The sequence below is a fragment of the Quercus suber genome, unplaced genomic scaffold, assembly GCF_002906115.3.
Source record: "Quercus suber isolate HL8 unplaced genomic scaffold, Cork oak 2.0 scaffold_168, whole genome shotgun sequence".
Classification (NCBI taxonomy): domain Eukaryota; kingdom Viridiplantae; phylum Streptophyta; class Magnoliopsida; order Fagales; family Fagaceae; genus Quercus; species Quercus suber.
The window spans coordinates 393,607-400,674 of NW_027069628.1; the positions used below are offsets into that span (position 1 = coordinate 393,607).

Here is a 7,068-nt window from a genome sequence, read left to right on the forward strand (position 1 = left end):
ATTGCCTAATGTTGACCTGAGGTAGCGAACGAGACAGCAAATGGATGGAAATTCTCCACTTAATGGCTGCCACTTCTAGCTCTAGCACTCTTAATATCTCGAAGGTCTTGGTAGTATTCTTATTTGCTGGCCCTGCCCTTTTCTTTCTTGCTTAATGGCATCCCTTGCTTAGTTCTGCAAGCTCCTTCCTTTGTTGAGCTCTATCATACCGCTCTTCTATCTCTTTCATTGGCGCAATCATCTTTGAATTCAATAAAGAATCGCAATTTACTTTTATGAAAGATAACTCCTCCCTTTAATCTAATCAGTATATTACTAGAAAGTAAACTAGAGTTAACGGCGTGCGCAATAGAAAGGCAGTTGGGGGCAGGCGATAGGGAGGTGCGATAGGCTTAGATCAGATGCAAGCAAGCTCAGTCTCAATATGCGCATCAGAGAAGGGGGAGTGAAGTTAGGGGGATATTGCTGATTATTATAAACAATATCAGCTTAATTCTGTAAAATTCTATATTAAAAAAAAAAAAATTTATTAGAAAATTATAATTATAAAAAATTATTAAAAAAAAATGATTAGAAAATCACTATATTTTCCATGATAATTGGATTCATTTAAATGATTTATTCACATCCTTATCTTGAGATATATGACATTGATTGGCTCTATTCCCTTTTGATAATTTTTAATTTCTGTGGGACCATCGATCTAGCCAAAACTGCACTTTTGATCCATCTCCAATTTCATACAGAATAAACCGAGATAAAGAGGGCCACCCTCTCCTAATATTTTTCCACAAACTAACTCCATATGGACCAGAGAAGGAGCTAGAACACCAACCACCCCTATCACGACCATACTTCACCTCTATCACTTGACGCCATAGAGCATCCCTTTCTTGCCCAAATCTCCATAACCACTTCCCTAATAAAGCTACATTGAAGGTTCTCAGGTTCCTAATCCCCAAACCACCTGAAGAGAGTGGAGCACAAACCATAGACCAATTAACAAGATGAAATTTGGACTCATCCCCTAGGCCACCCCATAGAAAGTCCCTCCGAAGTCTTGCAATTCAGTTGGCCACTGAAGCAGGAATAGGGAATAAAGAAAGAAAATAAGTAGGAAGGTTTGAGAGAGTGCTTTTAATTAAAGTGACTCTACCTCCCTTTGATAAATATAACTTTTTCCGACCTGCTAATTTTCTTTCCATCTTCTCTAGAATTGGATTCCAAATTGTCTTGTCCTTGAATTTTGCCCCCAAAGGAAGACCCGAATATTTCATTGGAAGAGACCCTGCTTACAGCCTAAGACAGCCACCAAATGTTCAATGTTATGAACTGCCTCCATAGCCACCAGTTCAAACTTACCCAAATTTACCTTCAAACCTGACACAGCCTCAAACCAAATGAACACCATATAGAGAATCAGCTTTTGATCAATATTAGCATCACAAAAAATTAGAGTATCATCAGCGAAAAGGAGATGAGAAACCACCAAAGATCTTCCCGCAGAATCACCTACACGAAAACTTGACAAACAACCTTCATGGACAGCCTTATCCAACATTCTACCAAGGGCTTCCATAACCAACACAAATAACAAAGAGGACAAAGGATCACCTTGCCGCAACCCCCTTGAACTCCCAAAAAACTCATGGGGAGAACCATTAATAAGGATAGAAAAACGAATCGTTGATAAACAAAATGAAATCCATCGCCTCCACTTATTAGAAAAGCCACAACGCTCAAGCAAGTGAGTAGGAAAGCCCCAATTCACATGATCAAAGGCTTTCTCTATGTCCAATTTACATAACAACCCTAGCTGACTAGACTTTAATCTACTATTAAGACATTCATTTGCAATAAGAATGAAATCAAGAATCTGCCTATTTATAACAAAGGCATTCTGAGGTGCTGAAATGATATCTCCTAAAACCATGCGAAGTTGAATAGCCAAAACTTTAGCAAGTATTTTATAAACCCCCCCCCCCCCCAACAAGGCTGATAGGCCGAAAGTCCTTTACTTCCACTGTTGCAGTTTTTTTTAGGAATAAGAGCAATGAAAGTTGCATTCAAGCTTTTTTCAAACTAACCTGTAACATGGAAATGATGGAACACAACCATGCTATCTGATTTGAGATTGAGAATCCCCTAGCAAGCTTGAAAGAATGCCATCGGAAAATCATCTGGCCCAGGTGATTTATCTCCATTAAACTCCTTGATGACTTCAAAAATCTCAGTTTCCTCAAAAGCTCTCCCTAACCAATCCACATTATCCCCTGAAATCCTTGGAAAATCCAACACATCCGGGAAAGGTCGCAAGTGTTGGATTTTATAAAGGTCCAATTGTCATTCTAGACACTCCTTTCAATGAGCCTTCCCCTCATGATCCATTTGAAAACCCTATAATCCAATAGCACTAAGCTATTTTGTATTAACAAATTGTTTTCACTAAGAACAGAGGAGTTCAGCACTACCTAGCTCATTGGAAGGGACAACCAAATTCCAACTGCAGTAGCTAGCCCAAAGATACTAGAGTACTACTCAAAGCTATACTCAATAGAGTCAAGTCTCTCTCAGACCATGAGTTTTGGTGTGAACACCAAAATTGTTGCTAATTTGAATTTGATTTCCACTAATGTCACTTAATTAGGACTTAGGATTATACAGAATTACGCTTATGGTTTAATTAATCTTTTTTATTGATTTTTCCTGGAAGCCTATTAAAAAGAGGCTCCAGTAAACCGTAAAGATAAGGGACACAGATGATTGATGAATAAATTGTTATGTTGGAATTTTCTAATGGCTGGGTGCTGATTGTTGACAAATTAGGTGTTTACTAGGTTTCCTGCTTAGTGCTTCTAAGCACCTAAGGGCTGATTCCTAGGCCTCTTTTTCGTTTTCTTTGTTCTATTGCCTCTCCCAATTTCCTTCTGAGCTTGTGCTGCATTGCATCAAGTACCGAGGAGGAGAAACTTTATTCCTAAACATTATTCCAAGACATGGGTAAAATAAAAGGAAAAATGAATCAAATATAGTGACGAAGAGAGAGGGGGGGGGGGAGGAGTTATGCATAAGTTCAATAGCATCAAGAGTAACAGTCTCCTAAGAGCCACATTTAAAAAAAGAAAAATAATTTTAGCCATTTCAAATTTCAACAGTTAACTTATCCATGCAAAATTCAGAATAAATCTAATTTAAAGCATAGTTTTTGTGGAACTGTATTTGAATTCTACCCAAATCATAGTGTAACCTTTGACGCTATCTTTGGAGCAAAAGGATATTCAATCAAGAAAGCAAAAAAGGAGTCTCCAAAGCCCCAGGTCAATTTGAAGGATAACTTTTGAATCAATAGTATTTAAAGTCTATTCAAATCAGTCTTTGAAGCCTCCTCTATCTCTTTTCTGAGATCATACAGCCCCCCTTCAACAACCCCCACAGCTCTCTGTTCCTCTCTATCTCTCTATTTGCTATAAAGAATTCCTTAGAAGAATGTGAGGTGGTGAGAAGGGTCAGAATCAGCACCCATATATATTTGAAAAAAAAAACACATAAGAAAATAAAAGAAACATGCAACAAAAAAAGCAGTCACTCATTACTTATCAAAAATAAATAAATAAATAAGCAGTCATTCATGCTTTAAGTGTTGACATTGTCCACATGAAATACTTTAAGATCGTCCTTTAGTTTTAGTTGTAACAAAATCCCATGCTTGCCTTTTGATTTGGAGAGTGATAGAAAACTGCGATTACATCTTGGGGAGCAACTGATGTAAGAAGATGGGATCTATCTTGGTTTCAGACTTTGAAGAAACTTTTTCCCCCTTTTCTCAGTCATCAGAACTCCATGTCAGTTTGCCAGAGCATCCTATCCCACCATCACAAACAAACCAATCACACACCCTCCTTTCCTTCATAAACCCAATAAGTTCTCTATCAACTACTCATCTAAATCCATTTATGTTTGAAAATCAATCACCAAAATTCGATCACATTCATGGGGATTGTGTTAGCATGGAGGGCCTTTTCCTTAAGCATTTCATTTTCCATATAAGGTCAGGGAAGGACCTGAGGAAAAAATGGCTTTCTTACAAAGAAATTAGAAAGGAAAAAGGAGCTACTAGTCCAAGGAAAACAAAAACTTTGGTAGGCAAGAAGCCACCAGGTATAGGAGATGGGGCGATTGGCTTAGTAAATATATCTCATAAAGAAAACATCATAACCCCAAAGCCATAAACATGTAAAAATAAATAAATAAAAACCTAAAACCATGAAATAGGGAAGAAATCATATATGAACACAAAAATGGAATTACATATTATTTTATAACTAAAAATAATTCTATTCAAAAGAGGAGATAGTTCAAATACACATGATATACATCTATCCACTCCCAAAGAATTAAAACTCAAATTCAATAAATCTAAAAAGCTAGGACTAGGTGCACAGGGTTCCTGCTTCTACTGGGTTTGGGAACAATAGTTGGTATGCTACCTTACCCCGAATTTTGAAGAAGCCGATTCCCAAATTCAAACCCATGACAAATCCCTTGCATGGATGGCACTTGCCATTGCACCAAGGTCCAACCTCCCTCAAATTTAATACATCTAGAAATAAAATGGAACTACATCTATTGTCCAACAGTGCTTGGATAAACTTCGCCTCCCCCTTCCCTTATTTTAAATGAAGCAGAAAGTCTTCACTTAGTAGTTGGCATTCTACAAGCATTCACCATTTCATTTTCTTTTTGCAATTACAAAAAAGAACAAGTCAAATAGAGCATCAACAACAGTAATGTATCCTTTAAATTTTGTTATACCTTTTTTTTTTTTTTAAGAATAAAAAGTGAAGCTGAAATGACTGGCTTCTTGTTTATTTCAAGATCCTGTTTTTTGATATAAAATAATATGGGTGCAGTATGATCCCCTCTTTCTCAAGAGGGCCAGACAAGAAAGATATTAAAAGCATTAACTAAAAGATGAAACCAGGGGTTTCGTCCTTGAAAATAAGAGAATTTTAAGAACTGGAATAGGATTGCAACTAGCACCACGCTTACAATCTAATGGAAGAAGCTCCATTATAAAATAGTAGCTCCATAACAAAATAAGTACAAGAAATGGAGTAATACAAACTAAAGGCTAGCCACGGTTTAAATTGCAAACTTGTAGGTGCTTGGTAGGACACACATTTATTTAAGCTAATGAATCAACCTAACCTCCAGTAAGAGTTGATTTATACAAAATAATCGCCACATTCTCTTTAAAGTACTTGAAGGAAATCACTTATAAAGTAGGCAAAAACACATGAAATGTAGTGTGGTTGGTATGTTGTTAAATTTCTCAATTCTTACAGAAAAATCCAAAATTTGGAGTATAAGTTAAACACAACCTGAATATCAACATGGCTTTGGTGTAAGCGACACAACTCAACTAAGCCTTAATCCCAATTAAGATGGGGTTGCCTCACGAATCGATGTAAGCAATCTTCTTAATTGCACATCACAATTTTCTTTCCAAGATTCAAAACAACATCCTCTTTCTGGTTTTATAAATAAAGAAAACCCACTTACAAATGTGCATCAACAATGAGAAATTGAAAGGAACATGTAGAGTAATTGATCCAGAGAATTCCTACCTCCCTTAAACAAGATTCAGCTTCCATGTATCAGAATTCCTAAGCAAACCTAAATATCCTCAAAAAAGCATGCACAATCTCTCAAAGTAATCAACTTTGGAAGCACAAAGATTAATCTACTCCAACCACACAGAATACAAAAAAGCTACAATATGCTAAACATTAAATTTTGTAGTGAAGAAAAGAAAAAAAAAGGACACTGACCAGATAGGACTGCAATTACCAACCAATAGCTTCTGAGTGCCACACTCCTCTACAAATAGAAGAGCTAAATTCCCCAGAGCAAAGGCTTATCTGCAAAAATCAGTGAAACCCAGATGAAATCAAACGCAACGCATCAAATAATTCAACAAAACAAAGTCTCCAACGGTCTTAAACCCTACCAATTTCAAGCCAAAACCTTAATTTTGTCAAAATAGTAAACGAAAGAGCATAACTTTAGGAGGGAAAATCAAAAACAAAAACAAAATAAAGACCCCGCACTCCCAAAAAAAAAAAAGGGATATCAATATATAATGCTTAAAAAAAAAATTTAAAAAAAAAAAGGTAAAAGTAAAAGAAGGAGACCCAGATATTATAATGAAAAGTAGAAGAAAACAAAAATCTTGCCTGACAATTCAGAGATGGTAGTTGAAGAGGAAGAAGAAGGAGAGGAACCAATAGAAGGGACTGTTTTTCCTAGGGGAATCCGCAAAGTGAATCCGACATATTCATGTTTTTTTAGTTTTCTTAAATCAGTATTCACTATTTCACTTCAGTACAAAAACGAGGAGTAGAAAACAATGTATGTAGCGACAATTTTTTAATTTTTTTTAATTTTTTATTATGTGCAAGGTCAGCACAAACATGATATAAAAAAATGTGATAGATGCTGTACACAATTATAAAAATGAAAAATATTGCACATTCATTTATAAATTTGCATAACATTTACCACTTTTGATGTATTTAACTTTATAATATAAATTTACATTGTATTTTCTCTATTTTAAAATCTTTGGAGGTTGTTTGTCACATAATTTTAAACATATATTTTCAGTTTTCAAACAACATTATATGCATTTTCACACATTTTTTAACTCACATATAGTTTCAAAAAAATTAAAAATTGTTATTTAAACACACGTACCAAACAGGCACTAAATATGGTTGTTTTGTCTTTAAACTCTTTTCTTCTTGTAATTAATATTTAAATTGAAGATATGTTGCACTCAATAGCTATAACTCCCCTTGTTTTTAGTTTGAAAGCAGGGGTGGCTTGAAGCAATTGGGGTTTAAGGCAAAAACGAGTTGTTTTGTTTTAAATGCAAAATTACTATTAATTAATATAAATCACATTTTTTTTTGAGTCTATATACACAAAAAATTTGATAAAACTTTTTTCACCTATTGATATTGCAGATTGATAGCAATAAGTAAAAGAGTGATGTTAATAGTAGAC

General features: G+C 35.2%; 1 non-coding gene across 8 annotated transcripts; it reads right to left on the bottom strand.

The window, feature by feature from the left end:
• LOC112040214 (uncharacterized) lies at positions 1-6,385 on the bottom strand. 8 transcript variants are annotated; one of them, XR_010630648.1, is made up of 4 exons: positions 6,237-6,385; positions 5,832-5,921; positions 5,628-5,676; positions 3,538-3,861 (listed from the first exon to the last, which is right to left on the bottom strand). It is a non-coding gene; the product is annotated as an uncharacterized LOC112040214 (transcript). The 8 variants fall into 8 exon arrangements; XR_010630649.1 differs by lacking the exon at positions 3,538-3,861 and adding an exon at positions 4,068-5,531; XR_010630652.1 differs by lacking the exons at positions 3,538-3,861; positions 5,628-5,676 and adding an exon at positions 1-241 and having other exon boundaries at positions 6,237-6,381.
• Positions 6,386-7,068: the final 683 nt, after the last annotated feature.